A 24,127-nucleotide genomic window follows, 5' to 3' on the forward strand; every position below is an offset into this window, starting at 1 on the left:
AATAACTATTTCACACTTTGAACTGCATATTCTGCCAAACAATTTGACTGTGGGTACTCTGGGCTACGCATAACATGCATAAAGTCCTACACTGCAGCAAATCTCTTGAACTACTGGCTTGTAAACTGTGTACCATTGTCAGAAATAACTGTGCAGACTACCATGGACTGCAAAATGATGCTTCAACTTAGTAATGATAGTACTAGACACTAGATTTGGAAGTAGGTCAAGCTGAAACCAGTTTGAATAGGAATCTGTTAACACCATGTAATGCTGACCATTCCATTCGAAAATGTCTGTAGCTACTGTCGACCAAGGGAGTTCAGGAATCTGGTTTAGCTGAAGTGATTCTTTCTGATGATGTGGCTTAGTACTATTGCATACAGAACAAGATGAAAGTACTCTCTCAATATCCTTTGACATAGAAGGCCAAAATACTAGTCCTCTTGCCCTTCTATTGATAGAATCAGTTCCTGGTTGGCCATGATGCAAGATGGTAATATACTCATGTTGCAAAGATTTTGGAACAATCACTTTTGGACATTTCACGATGATACCATTGTCAAATAAAATGTCATCTCTGTATGGAAAATAAGGTTGCACTTCTACTGGTAAACAAGATTACTTTGAAGGCCATCCTCAACTGATAAAGTTGTTGAGCTCCTGAAGTACTGGATCTGAGGCTGTGTGACTTCTAAGCTCCTCAAGATGTGTGGAAGAAACATTTCTCACTTCTGTGACTTCAAAATCAAGTTTCTCATTTTCATGCTGCTCAGTGGTATTGCTGGGTGATCTGCATAAAGTATCAGCAAGATAAAAAAGTTTGCCTTTTGTGTAGACAAGATTTTGATTATAGTTTTGCAATTTCAACATCATGTGTTGCAATCTGGCAGGTGCTGTATGATTAAGCTTTCTCAAAATAGTGACTAGAGGTTAGTAGTCAGCTTCAATTTGAATTGAGTGGCCATAAATATAATCATGGAACTTCGAACATGCAAACACAATTGCCAAGAGCTCTTTCTCAATTTGTGCATACTGCATCTCAGTTTGGGATAGAGTTCTGGATAGATAGACTACTGGTCTACCCACTTGTAGAATGACTGCACCAAGACCAAACTTTGAAGCATCACAAGAATAAGTTGCTGGTTTTTGAACATCATAGTATATGAGAGTTGGTGGAATGGCAATTCACTGTTTCAGGGCATCAAATGCTCTTTGGTGTTGTTCTGACCAGGACCAGGATACAACTTTGCATGTTAACTCTCTGAATAGTTGGCTCAGGTCTGGAATGAACTTGCCTAGACAGTTAACCATGCCAATAAAAAGTTGTAAGGCTTGAACATTGTCAGGAACTGGCATCTCAAGAATTGCTGTTTGCTGGAAAGGATCTGTTCATAAGCCTGAACTGGTAAACAAATGACCAACCTAAGTAACTTCTGGTAGCCTGAATTTGCACTTCTGAGGGTTCTGCTTAAGATTCACTTTGTATGCTCTTTCCAGAACTTTCTTGAGGTTTCTGTCATGCTCGGCTTCAGCATCACCTCCTACTAGAATATCATCTACTATAATGACACACGGATAACCAGAAAAAAAATTGTTCCATGGCATGCTAGAAGACTTCACTGTCAGAATTTATCCCAAATGGCATTCTTAAAAATCTGTACTTGCCAAAAGATTACTGAAAGTGGTTAGCAATGAAGATTTTCAGTCAAGCAAAATTTGCCATAATGAACTCTTTGCATCCAAAACAGAAAAAACTGTGGTATTTGGCATAAGAGCAGCGACTTCTTCACCTGTATGCATTGGATGATGAGTTTTTTTCAGTGTTTTTCAAATCTCTTGGAACAATATATATTCTGATGTCATCTGAGCTTTTCCTGTGAGTTACTACCATGGAAGATACCCATTCAGTCAGTTCGTCAACTGGAGAAATCACACCTTGCTGAACCATTTTATCTAGCTCGGCCTTGACTCTGTTCTGCATTACTACTGGAACTTTCCAGGCCAGTCTGACAACTGGGCTGACTTCAGAGTCTAACTTCATGGAGTACATAACTGGAAGTTTGCCTAGTTTACATTCAAAAAGATCAGCATAGGTAGAAAACAGTAGTCTTTTAAGCATACATGATGGACTACCTTATGAAATGAAAGTAGTCCCATTTTCAAACTGTCTCTGAGGCCTAATAATGACTGTACGTGCCTTTTGACTATGTAAAATTGCAAGTCATAGCTGTTCCCAGCAGAATAACATGAAAGCAATATGGAACCTTCAGTTTGAATTTCTTCACCACCATAAGCAACAAGCTTCACACACTTTGCCAAATCAAGCTTCTCAGCAGCACATACTCTAGCAAATGTTCCTGCTGACATAACATTGCACTTTGAACCTGTTTTAACTTTGAGATCTATGGATCTTCCATTTATCTGAACAGTACAAAATACTTAATTATTTGCCCATACGTCTACTGCATTGTCTGTTTCATTAAGCACAGACACACCATCAACATAAAGTATGGTCACAGCTTTGTAATTGATCAACTTGTCTCTTTGAATGTTCTCTTTTAATAAAAGAATGTGCCTCTTTTGATTCACAAAATCTTTGGAAATTATTCTAATTTTTACATCTGTGCTAAGTTTGCTGACTCACCCTTGTGCTTCACTGAGACTGTGCATGCGCTGAAATTTGCTAGAAAGCTACAGGGTTTACCATGGACTGCTACGGGATTCACAGTTGCTGCCATGTGCTTTGGCCCATTTCTTTTAACAATGTCCTGCATACTATCAACATTAGCATCAGAAGATACTGGAAGCATTCTCATTTGTAAGCATACCTGTGTGCTTTTCTGTGAGCTCATATATTTGACAAATCTCAGTGGCCTTATTCAAAGTTAATCACTCTCTGGAAGGAAAATCTTTTTCACAGCATCATCTTTAATACCACACACAAATCTTTCTTTTATTAACTCATCCCTTAAATCACCAGATCTGCATGTTTTAGCTTTGTTTATCAAGTTAGTTATATATGCTGCAAACATTTCCCAAGCTTTTGATCCCTTGTGTAAAATAAGCACCTTTGAATTGTAATATTCATTTGGAGGATACACATGTATCTAAATTTATGTTTTAAACATTCAGGGTCTTCCCATGATTCAGCCGGTACCGGCAGCCATCTTTAAACACAGCTGGTGCATACACAAATGAATGTTATCTTTCTATGGCTTCTGAACCAGCTAAATTAAGCATAATTAATGCCTTTGTACATGCATCTTTGTCAGAAAATGCAGATTGTATGAAAATATAATACTCTTGCTCAAACACTCTTTAATTCTCTACAATATTATTATCAAATACAAGTGGACCAGGTTTCTGAAATCCTTCAACCATGCCAACAAAATATGCATAAACACAGTGCAAATATGGCACTTGTAATTATATATGAACATGCACACACACCAGGTACTTGTAATCACATTCAAATGCACAATAAACTTTTTGAAATACTGTACTTTGCGAAATATGCCACAAAATGGCTGTATTTTGCAAAATAAATGTATTGTAATGCTGCACAGACTTGTGAGCACTTTGCATACTTTGGATATTTCGAATAGCTTTAATTAATGTGAAAAAGTAGCACATAATGAAAAAATGTAATTTTCCTTATTTTATGCATTTAATGTGATTCAGACATTGTTTCAAACATTTTTGTAACTATTTTGAATATTTTTATAATATGTCACAGTTTCAGACATTTTGTTTAATGAGAAATTTGTTTTGAGCATTCTCAGTGCTTTGTTTTGTATTCTTTGAGTAAGAAACCATTTAAGCAAGTTTTAGTACCTGGAATTTGTTTCTGATCTGTTTTGCAAGTTGTACGTGCAGTAGGGTTGATCCATTCCTCTATATCCTCCAACACTAACTGAATGCCTCTTGGTCTTGATTCTGAATCCCATTTCAACACCATTTTGCTCATCCTATGTTATGATTCAAGACAAACAGGTGGGATAGCTCTTTTATATGCTTTATTATATTGAAACACATCAGGATGGATAGCAGCAACATAAAATATAAACAAACTGATTAACTGACAGGCCATTCCATTCATGCATGCTTACATCTCAACAGCCCTCTACAAAATGGCAGTCTGGCTTGCATGTGCTCAATGTTTATACACATGTGCAAGACCAAGGAAAGCTTCTTAAAGGTATACATACATACTGATCTACACACATTTATTAACAGAACATAGCTTTCTTTTACCAAACAACTCCCTAAGGCCAAGGTTGTCCATAAGACTTTTTTAAATGTTAATAAAACATCCTTATAACCAGAAAATTCAAATGATAAGTTAAGTTAAAATGAAATCAGTGTTTCATTTTACATTCATAACATCATATTTATTAATAGTACTTGCCCTCACAAATTGACTCTTTTATAATGTTAACCTTCAAAATCACAGGATGCAAGCTATTGAAAGATACATACATATTGCAGCCAATGTCCTTTCTTATATCAGCTGATAACTTTTTCTAGTCTCCAAATTAAAACAGCAAGGAAAAGTGTACAAACCATATTACATTTGACATTAATGACCAGGAAAAATGTACAAGATTTAATATGTTGATTCAAACAATCTAATTTGTTCTCCTCACCTGACCATATAAATAACATATCTATAAAACTTAAATAAGTAATTACAAGTGTGATGGGCCTTCTTTACCACAAGCCAGTAATCAAGGACCCTCAATCCTCACCATTGACACTGGTGGGAGATGGTCACTGAAACAGGAAAAGATTTACTCAGTATTTTCAAATGCAACTCTCTGCATCAAGCACAATTTCCCCAAGAGAAGTTACAAGTGAATGACTCACCCACACCTGGGTATTTGATTTTCACTCACACACACACACACACACACACACACACACACACACACACACACACACACACACACAAACACAATCCTGGGAAAGGATAGCACAGATTTACTAGCTGTGCCCCCTTATGCCCAGACAATAAGGTAACAATGTTGCCATCAGCCAGTCATTGTCAGGCTCTTACAAGGGTATCCAATTATAATGAGTAAAATCAATAACATAAATAGTAGAGAATAACCAAAGGCTTTTTGGAGTGGTCAAGGGATCACTAGAATATGCACAAGTACTCTCAAAATGTCAAAAGCAATTTCTAAAAGATCAGCCACAGTAAAAGTTATAAAATATTTAATTATAAATAATAAAATAGAAAACATGAGAAAAGTAGATATTTAAGTGCAATAACCAGCAGAGTTTCAGTCACAGGAGAAATAAAAACAACACAGTTGGACAGACTCAAGCAGACACAGAAAAACAATACCTAGCTAATTTCACTATAATTCCTGACTGTCTAAAGAAGAACTGTTCCTTAGCTAATTTAATTAATTCAGCAAAGCAAGATGGGCTGCTGAGAAGCTTACTTCACTATGCAAAGTGATGATCTTTTAACTTCTAAATAAACTCAACTGAAATGACTGTGATAACCATCATAGATTTTTATATCAGGTTTCAAAGAAAACAAAACAAAACAAACTGATCAGTGCTGGTTATAGAATGACATCACATTTGCTCACATACCTCAGTAGAGTGCAGACTCAGAGCGTTTTATAAGATCTGTTGTAGTATTTGAAAATTATAGAATTCTTTGTTTATTTACAAAACTATTTACAAAACTCCAGCCAGCCATGCTGGTGCATGCCATACATGCACTGCTCTATTCTCCCTGGCACAGATGGCAATAACTCTCATCATCACAATGGCATTAACAGAAGTACAGTTATATATATATATAGTAACCATCCCACATTGCAATAACAATGCTGACATAGCTGGGATTGATTGCTGCCTCCATTGCCACACCCTGTATCTGTTGAAAACAAGAATATTTGAAAACCAAATAACTATGTTTTAAAATAAAACATTCAAACCTGCACATAAAAATTAGTTTCTATATCAGAAAATGACCATTGATTTTAAAAATGGTGTCTAAATCACAAAAGAAATACAACTAATGAGGGATCAATGTATGAGGACTGACAATATCATATATATATATATATATATATATATATATATATATATATATATATATATATATATATCAAAATACTCATTAGTTATTAATTTAATTTTTAAACCTATTAATACATTGAGCAGAATCTAAAATAAATGATTTAATATTTCTCACACCCTTTTTGATTTATTCTCATAATATAACACAAATGGATATACCTTGTGTCCTGCAATGGAAACTGCGGGTTTCATAGGAGGATCATTACAACTTTTATGAATCTTTGGTATGCCAAAAAAAAAAGTATTGACGTATACAGGGATTTTTCATCACTTAAGTTGTACACCAAGGCTTCTTACAAAAGACAACCAATCATCTTCTACATAACCCTTACCAATAATGTCATTTTTGATCTTTTAATAGAAAGAGCTATCAGAAAGCGGGTAAAACTTTTTTTTGCTTCTTTCATAACACATTCTATTCATACTGAAACAGACAATTTGTGTCCTGTATTCTTAATTCTCTAGACTCATTGTTATTTTATTTATTTATTTTTAGTTATTTTCAACTGGATTTTTTTCAACATAACTCCTCACTTGCTTCTCTTGTATCTGTGAAGAGTGGGCTGAATAAGTTTGGTTTATAAAAGAAGTACTTTACCTGACCTATCAGACTCCTTATTCTCGACAAAAAAGTGCTGCCAGCTTTAATTTTCTATTTAACAATTTTTAAACTAAAGTACAACAAATCCATGCCATTTTTGATGCAATAAAATTATCTTCATTTCAAACTATATCAAACTCATCTTTCCTCATGTCTCTGTCTCAGAAATGAAAAATCTTAAATGTAAACTTACTGTCGCTGGCATCAGTGGTGACAGTCTCCTGTACATTTTCACACCCTCTCAAATCAAAAACAAAACATGTTGCATTTATACCAGCTACACTGTCATTCATTACAGATCCACTGACACGGGCAAAATAAGATGATGACATTATATTTACAAGGGATGTAAGAGTGTTTTCTGCCATCAAAAAGCCGTCTGGTATAAAATTGGCTTTGTATTGCATATGATCCTCTATGCACTAGTTATCTAGGTATGGCTCTATCTTTGAAGCACTGATTACTGATCCAAACTCTGTCATTCTTTGGTTGGTACAGTACTCTCAGTAGTTCTCCATGTACAAACTGCTGTTTCAGTGATGGTTTCCTAAAAATTATGAATTTGCAATGGTTGGGTCTCTCCATTCATTCCACAATTAGCTAGTGCAACATCTGAACTATGTGACTGGTGAAGGAAATGTAAATAATCATTATAATCTCTAGAAAAGTACTTTTCTTATACTGCCTCAGAGTTTGTACCTCTGTGGAAATTATATTAGTAATCAGATCCAAAACTTTAATCAAGAATTTAATCAAGTTGATGCTTCTGGAACCAACTTAATGAAGTCTCTTGATTAAGTCATCAATGTTCAATAATATGGTTTGATGAAGTTACTGGTTAGACATAATTAGACCACTCTGCATCCAAAATCTAAGTTCATATGGCACTCTTTGTTAATAAGAGAGAAAAAATGGTACATTCCTGTTTGTTTTTATCTGCCAATACAAACTTCTTAGAAAGTCATCTTGTGTATTAACCAAGCCACAAACCAGAGCTGCCTGTATCAACTACTCTTTGTATTTCACATGTTTCTTGCTTTCTAAACAACTCTGTTTACTAGTATTGTGATTTTCAAATACATACATTTTACTGAGAAAATGGTTTCATTGTACCTGCTCGGTGGCAGAAATGAATAATGCTCTGACTGTTCCTGATTCAGTTGTGCCAGGAAGGAGATGGTTAGGACAGATGTGTAGAGATATGGAAAGCACTGAACTTTGAGCAACAAGCTTTTCATCAAAAAAGAAAGAGAAAAAGTTTTTATTTAAATTATGCTTAAATATTTAAGCTGCAATTATAGTGACGTGTATGATGATGCTATGTTGTACTTCTCTGCCTTTTTTCTACATTTTAGCCAAAATGTTATCAGTTTGAATTTTTTAATTTGTTCTGGGGCTTTAGTCTTGTAGCTTAAGTTGCAGTTTAGGGAACAATGTGCATCTATATTATACTGCACTTCTATCTCCTCAAGTAGAATTACTTGTGAAAGCTAGCTACTTGTATTTCGAACTCTGCTGGGTCGTAGTCTTGTAGCTTCTTCCACAACTGTGACAGAACTGTGAACTATTGCCAGATTTGAGCCTTATTTAGTAATTCGTTTTTGCATTTTTCCATAAGCCATATTACTGATAAATTTCTGCAGTCTGATGCCTTAGATATAGTAGAATTACAGTAGTGAGAGTACTGTTTTTTCTCCTCCTGCATTTGTGCCTCAGTGCTTTTACGGTTGTTGATATTCCAGTTTTGTTCCTACAGTTTTATATTCTGGTAATTATTTTCCTGCTTAAAGTTGCTTTCCCATGGCTTTCTGTTCCCCTCTTCATTCTATCTGCCACACCCCCATTAAGACATTAAGTTAAAGTTTCTGAAAGAATTCCAGTATTGGCTTCCTTTGATTGGATCACCCCCTAGCTAGCCTGAGTCTTCCTTGCATTTTTTCTAAACCCTGACACCCTTTTCTTATTGTGGATTTATAAGGCTGTGTCTCTGGCCCCCACCCCTTATGGTAATCTGATTTCCAAAATCCCTCCCTCCTATCTTTCTTTGCTACAGTCTGTTGTATAAGTTATTAATTACTCTTCCCACCCACTGTTTTCAATAGATCTAGGATACTGTGTGCCCACCCCACAAACAGAATTGCTTTATAATACATCTCCATTACTACATATTGTCTCCTGTTAAATTCCCCAGAGCTCAGCAAAGCTTGGCATCCTAGCCTGTGTTCAAGAAGCACTACCCAGGCAAAGCTAAGTACTTTTCATTGGAAAATCACACTCGCTTAAGTTATTTTGAGAGATTGCTTCTGTTTTCTGCTTTTATTTGTGCATCTCACTGTATTTTTGTAAAATAATTACTTTTACTCTCACTTTTACTTATCTCAGACCTTCTTGAAATCACCTTCAGCAAGGGGTTTCCATCTAATTATTTAACTGATTTGTGGTAGTACAGCACTTGTGTCTCTCTTCTATTGTATGTTTATATTAGGAGGACTGGATTCATTCATGTTGAGGCAGAAGATGTTTGCCTGGTCTATCTCAGATGGGAAATACACAAAATGGCTCATAGTGCAGTTGTTTATTGGCCAGAGAGCTCATTAGTTAGTTTTCTGTTTTCTTTGTTTTGTCTGTACTGCTATAAATTTGGTGTGATTTGTGCAGAGCTGAACATCACACAACAGCAGTTAACAGTGCCCAGTACAGTAGCTAAGATGTAGAAAGCAAATTTTCCTTTTAAAATCTATGTCTGTAAAGTAGTAGAGATGGAGCAAATGCCTTGTGCATTGAGAAGCTTAAAGCAGACAGTGAGGGTTGAGTGGCAATACATTTATATTTAGTAGAATTCAGTATTGTGCAACTATGTAAATATTAAAGTTAGTAGAATTTAGTACTGTTTAACATCATCTGCCCCAATGAAGCTCCATTATTAGTCTACACCAAGAAAACACCCTTAACAGCTTTCTATCCCCAATTGTAGCTCTCCAAAGGACAGCACGGGTATGCAGTTCTCTTCTGAGCTGAAAGCTTCTCTGCTGAAAGCTTGGTGGATATGGACATCTTGAGACAATGTAGCTATTGTCTTATCTTTACTGGCAATCACTTAATTCATAAAGAAACATACATAGTATGCAGGAGGTGTACTTAAACAATGACACTGGATGCTAAACTCTTGCATGCAAGCACACATCAGGTTGTCAAAACCATGCCCACAATACCCAACACTCATAGCACCAACAAGCAAATAGACTAACATACATTGAGGCACTTAACAGTAATATTTCTAAAACAACAAAGATTGACTTTACTGCCCATTGTCAAAACTGTGCCTCAGCAATCCCAAAGGCACTCAGAAAAAAAAAAAAACACCTAACACTACACATACAGTCATACTCAATAGATTCCTAAACACTAAGCCCCTAAGAGAAGCAGACACACTTCCCAGGACACTCATCATGGAAGACTTAATTGTCAGACATACTGATGTACCTCTATCCAGGCTGAACAAGGAGAAGATAGTTAGTTGGATGTCTGTAGCCAGGACACCCCAAATCACAGATGCGCTCAAGTCATTACACCACAGGTACCAGTATGATTCCATCATAGACTGTGTAAGTGTAAATGACCTGAGACATACTACCTCTCTGGACTATCTGAAGGAAACACTATGGAGATCTCAGACTATTTGTATCAAGCAGGTATGAGCCTAGAACTTAGGTTCATAGGTTCATAGGTAGGTACTAGGCTATTGGCCCTAGGGCCTATATAAGCCTAGCCAAACGGCACCCTGGCTTTTGCCACCAAAGAAAATTATTTTCCTGTGCCCCTGTCAAGCAGAGCCACATAAGTGATCCCCGGGGTGAATTTCCTATCTCCCATCCAATCATCAAGATTTTTGCTGAAGAGTGCGAATGAGGAGCTTTGTTTGATATAGATAGGTAATTTGTTCCAGAGTATGGGAAGTCTCTAGGACAGGAATCTATCCCTCCAGCATGTTCTGCTAATTGTGGTGACAAGGTTTAGGTCCCTAGAGCATGTAGCTCAGAGGGACTGGGATTTCTTTACATGGAGCATGTCCAACAGCTCTGGGTTTGACATAGCTTTGTATTTTAAGCAGAGATCACCTCTGAGTAGGCAATATGCGACAGAGTAAAGCTGGAGTTTTTTGAGACGGTCTGCATAGGGCATCTGTTTGAGGCCAGTAATCCTCTTTGTGAGGTATTTATGTGGTCTTTCCAGTTGTTGTAGATGTCTTGTGAAGTACATACCAAAAGGGGCATTGTACTCTATAATGGGTCTAATGAGTGATGAGTAGAGGGGAACAATGTCCTCTTTTTTCCTGGATGAGAAACCTTTTATGATGAGGTGTGCCATGTAGAAGGATTTCCTGACTACTGTGGCGATGTGATTATCAAAGGAGAGACTACTGTCCACCTGTGTCCCAAGGTCTCTTATCGCACTTTTGGTGTTAAGTAGACACCCGCCTATGTGGTAGTTCCTGGGTGCAGAGTTTTTACCAAAAGGGATGACAATGCACTTTTTGGCATTGAGCTTGAGGCCATGGCTTTGACACCAGGCATCTGTCTCAGTGAGGCCCTTTTGTAGGATGGCCACATCATTAAGACTTTTGATTATGGGTCTTAGTTTACAGTCATCTGCGAACTTTGTTAGCCAAAGACCTTCTGTGTTAGCCTGTACTTCAGAGAAGTAGATACCAAACAGGAGAGGACCTAGGACTGAACCCTGTGGTACTCCACTTGTCACTGGTCTGAAGTTGGATTTAGAGTCTGCTACTTTCACAGTGTGGGTTCTGGCAGTGAGCCAGTTGGCAACCCATCTTGTGGCATAGGTATTTATACCTGGTATAGTGAATTTGTATATAATTCCAGAGTGGGGGATGGTGTCAAAAGCCTTGGCGAGATCTATATAGGCTGTGTGAACCACCTTACCCTCATCTACGGCTTTGGTGACCGCTTCAAAGAAGTCTATCAGGTTTAGAAGACAGGATCTGCCTTTTATAAACCCGAACTGGGTAGGGTTCAGAGTTTGGAGATTGCCAATGTCATTGTTTATAAGTTTCATGATGATATGCTCCATAGCCTTGCAGACCAGGCTCATCAGGCGGTAGTTCCCGGGGTCCATGGTGGCTCCCCCTTTGTGGAGTGGGATAACCATTGCTGTGTGCCATTCAGTGGCACAAAGCCTGAAATGAGGCTATGATTGAACATGGTACTTAGGTGGGGTGCCAGTTAGTTCTGAAGTTCATATAGAACACAGCCTGGGATGCTGTCAGGTCCCATGGATGCTGTATTCCTGGCTTTGGAGAGTGTGTTTTTTACCTGTGCAGCTGTGATTACACGTACTTTGCATTCTTCTAGTATAGAGATGGGCCCTTTAGGGGATGAGAGAGGGGTAAAGTTAGCACTGAACCTATCTGTCAGGATGTTGGCAATATCAGTTGGTACTGTATATTTAGTGCCATTGTGCTGTAACTCAGAGCAGATCTGAAAATTGCCATTGAGATTCTTGACATAGCTATAGAATGCTTTGTGGTTGTCTTTAGAATCAGTGGTGATTTTGTTTTCGTAACTAGCTTTTGAGGATTTTATCAGGAATTGCAGCTTCTTACTGAGGCTGACCATGGAGTTCCTCCAATCATGGGATTTTACTCTTTTTTGCACGAGTTTTTTTCTTCTGTTGTAGAGTTTGTTTATACCAGGGGACCACCAGATTGGCTTCCTTTTTTTGGAAAATAGCATCTTGGTTCTGTTAGGGATTGCATGATCCATGCACTTGTGTAAGTGCTTATAAAGTGCAATTGTATAGGATTCAGCAGTCATATCCCTATTGTCCATCAGCATGGGTGTCGTGAAGTTTGCCATTTCTGTCTTAAGAAGAGTGAAGTTGGCTTTGGAGAAATTTTTTACGGTGGTTTCCCTAATGGGGGGGGTGGGGGTGTGGTGTGGATGTCTAGGGTGATTTGCTTGTGGTCGGATCTGACCAATAAGGAATTGATTGGGGTGTGGAACACCGGTTGCCCATATTGGTAATGACCAGGTCCAGGATATTGCTGCCCCTGGTGGGAGTGTGGATAAGTTGATCCAAGGCATTGGAATTTATGAATTCCAAAAAGCATTGAGCACAAGAGTTGGTACATGAGTAATTTTCCCAGTTAATGGTGGGGTAGTTGAAATCACCCATTATTAGGGTGTTAGGTAGTACCCTAATATTTTCCAATGTATCAAGAAAGGAGGATTGAGAATCCTGGGGCATGGTTGGGGATCTGTAGCAAGCTACAATTTGCATTGTGGTCTTGCTCAGAGTTAGTTGCACTTGGATAATCTCAGATGCATTATGCTGAGCAACTAGCCTGGAGGTGTGGATATCCTTAATGAATATGGACATGCCTCCGCCTTTAGTGCTTCAGTCCAGGTTAAGTGGCCAAAAGGTGTGGTATGAATTATAGCCTGGTAATGCAGGGGTGCTCTCTGGAGCCTTGAACCAGGTCTCTGTCACTGCACAGATGTTGATGTTCTCCATTTTAAGGAGTGCCTTGAGTCAGTGCATTTTGAGGTTTAGACTTCTAGCATTAAGTAGCATTACTCTCAGATTTTACTTGCTTGTTCCTGTTACAGTGGTGAATTTGTCATTTGAATCTTGCCTAAAAAAGGCACTATAGGGGTGGCAAGAGCCTTAGCCAGTATCCAGAATCCCAAGGGCAACAGGTGCAGGCCATCTCTGGCAAAGCATTGTGGTTTGTCGATCATGTCATCCCAGGCAGACAGATACTGGATCCCCTTAGAATGACACCAGAAGCTTAGCCAATTGTTGAAGTCAATCAATTTGTCCTTGTCCTGTGGTATCATTCTGGGTGATGGCAGGATGCTACTCAGGGCTAGGATCATACCTGCCTGGGTTACAAGATCAGAAAGCTCCTCCATGTCTCTTTTCATGTAGTCCAGGGAGGTACGTCTCAGGTCATTCACACCAACATGGACAATGACAGAGTCATATTTGTACTTGCTGTGGAGTGACCTGAGTGCATGCGTTATGTGGTGGATCCTGGCACCTGACAGGCAGCTGACAGTAACTTTATCCTTGTTTAGCCTGGTGAGTGGAACATCAGTGTGTCTGACTGTAGAGTCACCTATGACTAGAGTGTTGGGTACGTTGTTATGCCTTATGAGCTGTGGTTGAGTGGCACACTGAGTTTGTGGGCTATGTGTCATTTGTGTTGTGTTGGGGGGTGGAAGTTGCTTTACACCATGTCAATACCTGCACAGAGGTTGTACATACCTACAGAAAGCACAGAACTAGCCCCAGAAACAGACCAACCAGGTGTCATCCCAAATTAAACAGGATATACAACAAAAGGGGAAAAAGTGATGGCAAAAATCACATAGGGTAGTTCCCATAAAGATAAAAACTGTCTCATCAAACTAAATAGGCAGCTAAAAGGGCATATTAGGTCAAACAAAGGCAACTTTGAGGTTAAGATAGCCAAAGAAGGCCTTATTGTTATCTTTCACCTGGATGGCTATGTCAGAAACCTCAAGGGCAGCACACAGGAATGTGCTGAACTGGTGGTTAGGGGTGCCATGTTCACCGAACCTGGCACTCATTGTGAACCTGTTAGTAGACAAATTCAGTTCCAGCTTCACCCCCCCTCCACCTCCAACTATCACCCAAGTAATGCCTTTAGACAGAACATCACCAGCTATAAGTAGGAAGCATGTACTGGCTGGACTTGCTAAAGCCGAGAACACAGTCTCAATGGGCCCGAATAATATCCTGGGATGCCTCCAGAACACTCTATAATACAACTTATCAGGACCACTACAAGAATGGAGGACTGTAGTGATCATCCCCCCTCATAATCGAGGACCTTCAACAGACCCTGGAAATTACAGACCCATTAGTCGACTAATCTTATTTGCAAAGCCATAGAAAGAATTATCATGAAAACTATCAACAAGAACATAGGAAACCTCCAGACACTGGCTTCATCCCAGTTATGCTTTATCAAAGGGAGGTCATGCTAACTGAACCTGGGGACTTCCCTGAAATGGTCACTAAGGCAATAGATGAGGGGAAAGGGGTGAACACTGCCTACCTAGATCTGGCTAAAGTATTTGATAAAATTTCCTACTCAGGTATTGTCATTAAACTTATGGAACTAGACATAAACCCCTTTATCATATGCTGAATAACTAGCTGGTTTATGGATATGATTTAAGAAGTTAGGACCAGTGAGGCCACCTCCACAAAGAGGCCAGTCAACAGTGGAGTCCCTCAGGTCTCTGTGCAGGGCTCACTCCTCTTTGGTATCTATTTCTTGGAGTAGAAAGTCAATGTCAAACATTTCTGACTGGCTAAGTTCACCAGTGATTGCAAACTGGGATCAGTCTTTCAATCACCATCAAAATGAGAACATCCTTAAGGAAGGTTTAACACAGGCAAACACTTGGTACCAAAGCCATGGCTTAAAACTCAATGCTAAGAAATGCATTATAATACCTTTTGGGAAGTGAGCAACTCCAAGTAACTACATCATCAATAAAACACTCCAAAAAGTTGGTTCACTAGTCTGGGACCTGTGAACTCATTTAGCTAGTAATCTAGCCTTTGACCAACACACGTCAAAGGTAGTAAGAAAATCGTATCACTGTAACAGTCTCTCATACCCATCATAGAGTATAATGCCCCCTTCAGTGTGTATCTGACCTAGCACATGCTGTAAGTGGAACTTTTGCAATGGTTCCATACAAAAAAAGACAGGTAGCAAACACAATGTCCTACACTGATCACCTCAAAACCCTGTCTCTTTACTTGGCATCATACAGACTTCTGAGAGGTGAACTTCACCTGGCAAACACAACATCCCTGATGTCTGCAAAACACACAGCATCAGAAGTACTAGATTACACGATCCAAATTTTGCTTGCAACATAAATAGGACATGTTGGAGAGACGGATATCTTTCTCAGAGAATTTCCATTCTCTGGAACAGGCTCCCTCTCCATGTGAAGCAGTGCTCCTCCGTAGTCTTCTTTAAGCACAAGTTGGACCAGTGGATAGGTAATCAGAAATTCACCTCTTGTTTGGAACCTATGTCTCTGATGGACAGATGCAGTGAATAAATCACCCACTATTTAAATCAAATATGTGGGTCTCATTTGGTTGCATGGTTAGGCCTATAATGGCCCTAGTGGTCATTAACCTATGAATGTGAACCTATGAGTCTATGAACATGGTTGATGCTTGATGACCTGTCACAGGACAAGGAGATAGCAACGTGCCTCACATCAGCACTGTGGCTTACTAGTCAGTTTTGTGCAATACAGTTATTACAAGTGTGGTAAAACATGTGCCTGACAACTGTGGAAGATGAATGGTTTTGAGAAAAAAATAATTTAAATGATGGCAATAAAGCTATTCTGAGTATCATTTTGCTTCCACTACTAGCTTAAGAGATGAAGGATCATTGAAAGCAGTTTTTCTCTAGACAGAGAAGGGCCCCAGGAGTCAGTGTGGCATGGTCTAGTCTACTGGATGGTAGAACTAAAGACTTTTAACCTCCAGATATTCAGATTTGCTGGATGGTAGTTTAAGAAAGAAAAGGCATAATGTTACATAATTTAAAATGCTTTTAGTGTATGGCAGATGACTGACAGATGCTGGGCCTGCAAAAAACAAGAACAAAATCATTTATTTAACGTCAAAATTCAGACTTAACGGTATGTTTGCTTTTTATCTGAGGTAGCCATATATTACAACAGCTGCTTATTCTCTTATAGTGGTTGCATTAATTGCCTTGAAGAGTCAGATCTATATTGTCTAATATGTTGCTGTGCAGAAAATATTTATGCATTGTGTGCTCTGTTGTTTACCATTGTAGAAAACCATTATGGATTTGGCTCCACATCTCTCTCTCTCTCTCTCTCTCTTTCTCTCGCTCTCTCTTTAGTGTGCCCCAGTTAAGTATTTTCCCAGATATCAATGCTTTCTGTAAATACTTTAAAGCATGACACATTATATATTTATGTCACTTAAATTCTAGATATGTATTTCTTAGGTGTTGTACTCCAAAGTTTAATATCTGGCTTGATATTGGTTAAAAGATACAGGTTTTCTTTACTTGGGTTTTTAAATGTGAAATGCGGTATATTTTGAGACAGTAATCAAAATTTTAAATATATTCTCAAACATAAAATGGCAGGAAAAGTAATGAAAAGCCAACGGAGGATTTTCTACAGCACAGCTCTTGATGGATAGCATCATTATTTCACACACTGGGTTGCTTGGCTGAGTTACGTTTTTCCTTGCAGCATATTTCTACAAAAATCTTTTACATCAGTTTGAAAGGAACAGTGAGGTTGGTAGAATTCCTTCTGTTTGTATTTTATATTGTGTCTCCTAGGCATGAGCTGAACTGAAAGCTATATATTATAAGAAATAAAGAACAGTGTTTCTGATATAGCAGCTTAATAAACAGTTTCTCATGATTTCCAGTTAGCAAAGTGCAAGTTATAAGAAAAGCCACCTATGACATTTTATTTTGACTTTAAAAGTAGACATTAATATAAGAAACATGACTGCATGACATTTTTAGAATAATCAGAAAAGATGCCCACAGCATCCACAAGTTTGCAGACTAGACCTAATTTATTTTAAGTGTATATTATGACTTTATTAGTTGACATTTACCTGGTTTACAGCCTTATTCAGTTTTTTAGAAATTTCTGTACACAGCATTCCAAGCTCACTAAAAGTAATGACTTAGCAAATGATGAAGTGGTTGAACATTTTATACTTTCTTATGTCGTATCATGCATTTATTTCTGCATTGTTTCAGCAAACCTGACATACTGAAACTGAAATGATTTAATTATTGTGAAATATAGTGTGACATCAATCTAGTGTGTGTGTACTGAAATGTGGGTAACTGTATTCTTTAAATCCTTAATGTCCATTGTGTCTTTTTATTTATTTATTTTATTTTATTTTTTTTTATTTTACATTTGTTGACCGGGCTAGTCTAGCTGGATATATGTTCATTTTCAGTAGAGGCCCGGGGAGATAAGCTCCAAAGTTAAAATGAATTTACATTAAAGAAATACATGAAAATAACAGAGTAAAAGAAAACATTATAACTGGTGACATAGTTATAAAGTGTAAAAATGCAGTAAGTAGAACATAATTGGTAAAAATATTGTTACAAAAATATTGTTACAAGTGACATTCTTGGAGAATACTAGCATAATGTACAGTAACTGAGGATAAAGGAAAGCAAGAAGAACATAGCAGTTATGTGAGTACATCTAGTGGTATAACGTGGAAAGAATATATATAAAAAACACACTTTTTAATATATATAGATAGTAAGAAGGAGAAATAGATCAGTGGATGTAAATATGAAGTAGATTTAGGGTTCTAAAGGTCTACAATTTAGTCAGGTGTCAAGAGTTAGAGTTGGTCAGGATTAATACAGGGGCACAGCCATTGTGATTTGAGGTAGAGCTTAAGTTTCTTTTTAAAGAGAGATTTTGAGGGAATAGTAGAAAGTTCAGAGGGAAGTAGGTACCAGTGTTTTCCAACAGTGTTAGAGAAAAGGGAATCTCCAGCCTTGTTGTTTGCTTTGTCAATATTTACAAGAAGTTTGTGTGCGGATCTTAGGGACTTTAGGTTATGGTAGGGGTAAATAAGAGTAGATAGTATAGGTGTTTTGTCAGGTTGATATAGAATTTGATGGACTATGGCTAGTTGATTTATTTTTAGTTGCTGCTGAAATTCAAGCCAGCCTAGTTGCTTTAGATTAGTACAGTGGTGGGTTCTGAAAGGGTTACCTGTAGCAACTCTGGCTATGTTGTAGGAGCTTTCTAATTTCAGAAGATTCTTTTTTGATAAGTTATTAAATATAGGTGAGGCATAGAGAAGGGGAGAGATAAGGTGGGAGTGGGCAATAGTTATTCTAGATTCTGGAGTGAGGAAAGGTTTGATTCTGTAAAGAGAGCCTATTTTTTTATTAATAGTTTTCAAAGTGTTGCTTATATGGGTATCAAAGTTAAGGTTGTTGTCAATGGTAATGCCTAGTAGTTTGGTAGTAGGATCTTGTGATATAGGTGTGCCATTTTTAGATGTTATTGTAAAGTCTATATGGGGAGATTTACAGGAAGGTGTGAAGAGAAGGAGTTTAGTTTTTTTTTGGGTTAAGTAGGAGACAGCTTTGTGAAAACCATTCTTCTACAGAATTAAATATGTGTTGTGTAAGGGAGTGAAGATCTGATACAGATGTGGCTGAGCAAATTAGTGTTTGGATTCGTCTTCGTATTGTATGCATGTAGCTTGGGGAACTACTTGGTGGAGGTCATTGATAAATAAAGAAAATAGGAGGGGACCCAGTATGGACCCTTGGGGGACACCAATATTAACAGGTAGCTGGGAAAATAGAGTGGAGTTCCAGAGTACTGATTGATGTCTGTTATTTAAGTAGGATTTGAACCAGTTAATAGGTTGGATTTCAAGTGACAAAGATTGAAGAATGTGTATGAGTATTTGATGGTTGACCATGTCAAAAGCCTTGGACAGGTCTAAGAAAAGTGCAGAGGAAAGGGTGTTATGGTTATGATTTTTGTTGATTGTGTCTGTAAAGAAGAGGAGGGCAGTGGTGGTACTGTGGGAAGGTCTAAAACCATGTTGGGTATTATAGAGTAAGTTATTTTGGAGAAAATGGTCAAGCAGTTGCTTGTGTATACATCTTTCCATAATCTTAGATAAGGGAGAGAGTAGGGCTATAGGGTGGTAGTTAGAGATTTCAGTAGAATTTCCACCTTTATGAAGAGGAATAATATAGGAGACTTTCCAAAGTTTAGGGACATATCCCTCAGTGGTGGTTCCTTTGATCAGTATGGAAATTAGGTAGGCTATGGATTTGGCTGCTAATTGCAAGTATTCTGTGGGTAGTAGGTCAGTAGAGGTAGTACATGGTTTGAGTTTTTTGATAAGGGAGAGAATGTAAGTTGTTGGGACAGGTTGGAAAAGAAATGGTGGAGGTGGGTTTAAGTTGCCGTTAGATATATTTGTGTTTTTGCTAGACAGTTGACTGGCTAGAGTTTGAATTGTTTCGGTGAAAAAGGAATTAAAGTCATTAGCAATTTGGTTGGGATTCTTTATGTCAGAGCCTTGTGGGTTTAGTGTGATAGGTTTACTTGGCTGTAGTAACTGATTTATGTTTGCCCAGAACTTTTGTGGGTTAGTTTGGTGAGTTTGCTGAGATTTCAGGTAATAGTTTTTTTATCGGTCATTATTGCTTTTTTGGTCTCATTTCTCAGTTGTTTGTAGTGTTGGTAATCTGTTGTGTTTTTAGTTAAGCGAGATTTGTTCCAGATTTTATTTCTGAGATGGATTTTTTGCTTAGTTTCTTTTGAGAGCCAAGGGGCAGATTTAGTTTTAATTCTAATAGAGCGAGTGGGGGCATGGTAGTTGAGTATGGCCAGAAACATAGCATTAAAGAAATCTTCAGCTTCATCAAGAGAAAGGTGTTTTAAGGGGGACCAGTTACATGCATTCAGTTCACTTTGAAATAGCTCCAAGTTGAAGCTTTTTTTGGTTCTGATTGTTCTAGTTATGTTTTGGGTAGGTGGGTTGGTTGTGAGCCTGATAATGTAAGTTAATAAGTGATCACTTATATCATCAGGGAGGATTCCTGTTTCATAAGTATGGGGTTGATTGTTGGTGAGTATGCAGTCTAAGGTACTTTCATTTTTGTTAGTTTTATTTATTCTAGTGGGGGAGGTGATAGTTTGAGAAAACCCATAAAGGTTAATATGGCTAGTAGGGTGTTTGTTGTTGCAAGATTGCCAATCAATGTTTAAGTCACCTAGGATAATTGTTTCTTGGGGTAAGTTTAGTGATAGCCAACATAGGATGTTTTTGATGATAGAAATATTATTTCCTGGGGGAACATAGATGCAGATAATAAAGATAGATTTGACTGAGTTTAGTTTAAGTTTTGTAATAAGAATTTCAGCATTCGAGTCCTGAGGAGGTTTTTGGTGGAAAGTGGTTATTTGAAGGCTAGATTTAAATAAGATAGCTATTCCACCACCTGTTTTAGATACCCTGTCAAGACGCAAGATATTATAGCCAGGAGGGATGACTTCAGTGTCTTTTGTTGAAGGTTTTAACCAGGTTTCTGTTAGACAAATAATATCAAAGGAATAGAGTTCTAAGAGAGCATGGAGTTGTGTTGCTTTGTTATTAACACTACGTATGTTGAGGTTAGCTATTGAGAGTGAGTTGTTAAGTTTTTTAAGTAGGGGGTTAGCAGTGGGGTTTTGGTTAAATGTCTGATTTATAGAGGAGCTAATTGGACCTGGGTTTGGGTGAATATCACCATTGTTTAGTTAGAGTAGTAGGGTTAGATATGCAGTGTTTGTATATTTACTTTGAGGAAGGGGTAGCCTTCTAGGATTTAGGTGAACATATTTTATGTGGGTTATCCTATGATATTTAGGTACAAGATAGCTAGGTGTGGAAGTGATGTTGATGTGATGGTTTTGGTAGGTAGGAATTGAAGAGCTAGGTTGTTTAGTTGGGTTGGGAAGGTGTGATAGTAGTGGGTGTTCGTAGGAGGTTATAAGGTGCGCTAATATTAATGGGGGAAGAAGTGAGAGCATGAGTAAGGTATGTTTGAGTACTAGGGTGGGGAGTTTATACATTGTAAAGGTGGATGTTAAGTTCTAGTTACTAGTACAAATGTAGTGGGTGTGGTATTGCAAGACAAAGGTAATGGTGGTTGTGAAAGGCAGTGGTTAAAAAAGAAATATGGAGGGAAAAGCGAAGATTGGTTAATGGTGGTGAGGGTGTGATTGGAGGAAAAGGTGAGGGGGTGTGGCTAGGTAGGTAGAAATGTAGAGGCACTGGGGTGGGTGGGATTTGGGGTAGGGTATGGGGAGCGGAGTGAGCCCGCAGGGTGAATGGAGCGGGTAGAGACAAAGGAAGATAAGTTAGCAAGGAAACAATCAGCAATGCAGGTAACTACAGGTTGGAAGGCAGGATATGAGTGGAGAAGGTTTAAGATAGAGGGGGAGTCTAGGGAAAAAGACTGCTATAGGAGTACAAACTGAAAAGGCACCATGTAAGTATGAATAGGAACAGGCAAGCAGCTTAGTAAATAGATTGAGTTTACAAAAATACAACATTGAGAGAGGGAGTGATAGATGGATGGGAGAAGGGTGCCCCCTAGTGGGCAGTTCTGGTATTGTAGGTGAGTTTGAAAGGGAGCTGAGTAGTGTAGGAGAGTGGAGAAAAAGAAATCTATAGTGAGAGGGGGTGAAGGTAAGTGGAAGAGGTGTGTAGGCTGTTGGGTAGATACAGAATAGGGGTAAGGCAGCTGGCTGCTCAGGCTCCCAGTGAACTTTGGAGCCCTGAAACAGGTCGTGGATAGGGGTCTGCTTTACCAGGTAGATTTAGTCCATAACATACTTATTTCTTTCCTTGATAGAGGGTGCAGAAAACAGGAAACTAGAGGTTGAGGCCACAGGATTTGGATAGGGTTCTTAACACACCAGGTAGGCTGTGGTTATATCAGGAGCAGGATAGGTTGAGCTGGGTACTTAGGGGAGAAAGGGAGATAAAATGTAGAGGAGAGAAACAGAGTTAGCAATTCAGCATTTATATTCAAATAGGCAGTAATAGCTAGCAGTAACACTTATAACATTGCAAATAGTGACTGTTAAATGAGAGGTGAGATGCATACATTTAGTCAGTCTAAGCAGTTCTTAAGCACTTTTAGGCAACATCATTTAAGAGGTATAAACAACAAATAACACAATGCAATGGTAAAAAATGCAAGTAAATATGGTCAGCAGTAAAAGGGATATCAGCAAGATGGGGTACCTGACAATGACTAGTAGTCTTATAGGTGCATGTTAAGAAATTAAATGTGGAGGTCCATACTCCCTAGGGAAATATGTGAGGCAATTAATTTATGAGAAATTACTGAGGGCAGCACAGACAGGGAGCTGCTAATATGCAGCAAGTTTGCCGCATATGAGGTCAAAAGACCTTCCCAGATATAGAGGGAGCAGGGCTGACTGCGGTTTAGTAAAATGAACAAGATAAAGGAGAATTAGAGAGTGCCTCCTTCAAGCAGGAGCTGCAAAGGGGTACTACTACCTACAACTAGTGTGAGCTTTAAACAAGAAAAAGAAAAAAAGGCATCACAGTATATTTTAAACCTACACATCTGCAAATTAAAAACTAGTCGAACTCAGCTGTGAGGATATAATACAGTTACCCGAGTCATTCAGATTAGTCCTTAAATGTTGGCGTCATTGTAAATAGCCATGTCGGCCAAAAAGCATTAATCACAATGTTGCACAGTATAATTAATTATGTGCTTTTGGAAGGAGTTCTCTTTAGTGGCTGGAAATACAGTAAATAACACTAAAACCAGGGTAACTGTTAGGACGTGTTCAGCAGTAAAACATATACTAAGGAAGACGCAGGGAAATATGCAGCAACCCAGCTAAATGCGCGGACAGTGCTCCACGTGGGTGGAGTAATTCACAAACATCTGTTTTACCTGAAAGAGCTTAAACACATTAAGCTAGGCAAACCACAGTTGTATAATTGCACGAACAGAGCATGTTTGCAAAGTTAGGAGTAGTCCAGACCAAGTTCTCGGTCTCACACCACGTGGGTGTCGCAGTAAACAGTTGTATGTTAAAACATATAGCCAGAGGGAAGCTAGTCTATCCACAGGGTAAAAAGACTTGAAAAGTCACTTAAATTGCCAAGAACAGAAGTAACATTAAGGATCTAGGCAAGGTATGAGGTGACAAGAACACAAAGTGAACAAATACACCTTTGTCGCTAAGCACAATAACAAACGTGAAGTGTTGAAAGATAAGCAAAAATAACATTCAGACCATAGTAAGCATTTCCATTGGTCGACGACCATTCAATAAAGAATGCAATCACTGTAAAAGCCAGATAGTGAGACCACTAGTACCACTTACCAGGGGCAAAGACGCCTAATGACTACTTGTCACTCTCCCCTTTGTAAACTTACTCATATTGGCCATATTACCATACAACTCACAGTCATTTCCAAAAATCTTTACTTTTTCCTGCCCAGCTTCCCTGCTTTACTTGTTTTTATTTTTATCTCTTGGAAAATCCCTATATCAAGTGCCTCATTCTTGTTACCTGAGAAATGCCTGAGTTCCAGAAGACACCATTCATCCTACCATTGAACCTCCTTGGTACAGCACCTGACTCAATTCTCCACTCCTTTTTTCTTCCCTCTAGCCTTCTAGAAGGTAAGCCAAATTCACTATAAGCAGTGGCAATTTAGGACAGGGATCTGACACTCAAATAACTACTGGCTCTATATGAGGAATAACAAGCTCAGACAAGAGT

This window comes from Protopterus annectens, chromosome 8.part1 (assembly GCF_019279795.1).
Source record: "Protopterus annectens isolate FY-2018-M chromosome 8.part1, PAN1.0, whole genome shotgun sequence".
NCBI lineage: Eukaryota > Metazoa > Chordata > Ceratodontiformes > Protopteridae > Protopterus > Protopterus annectens.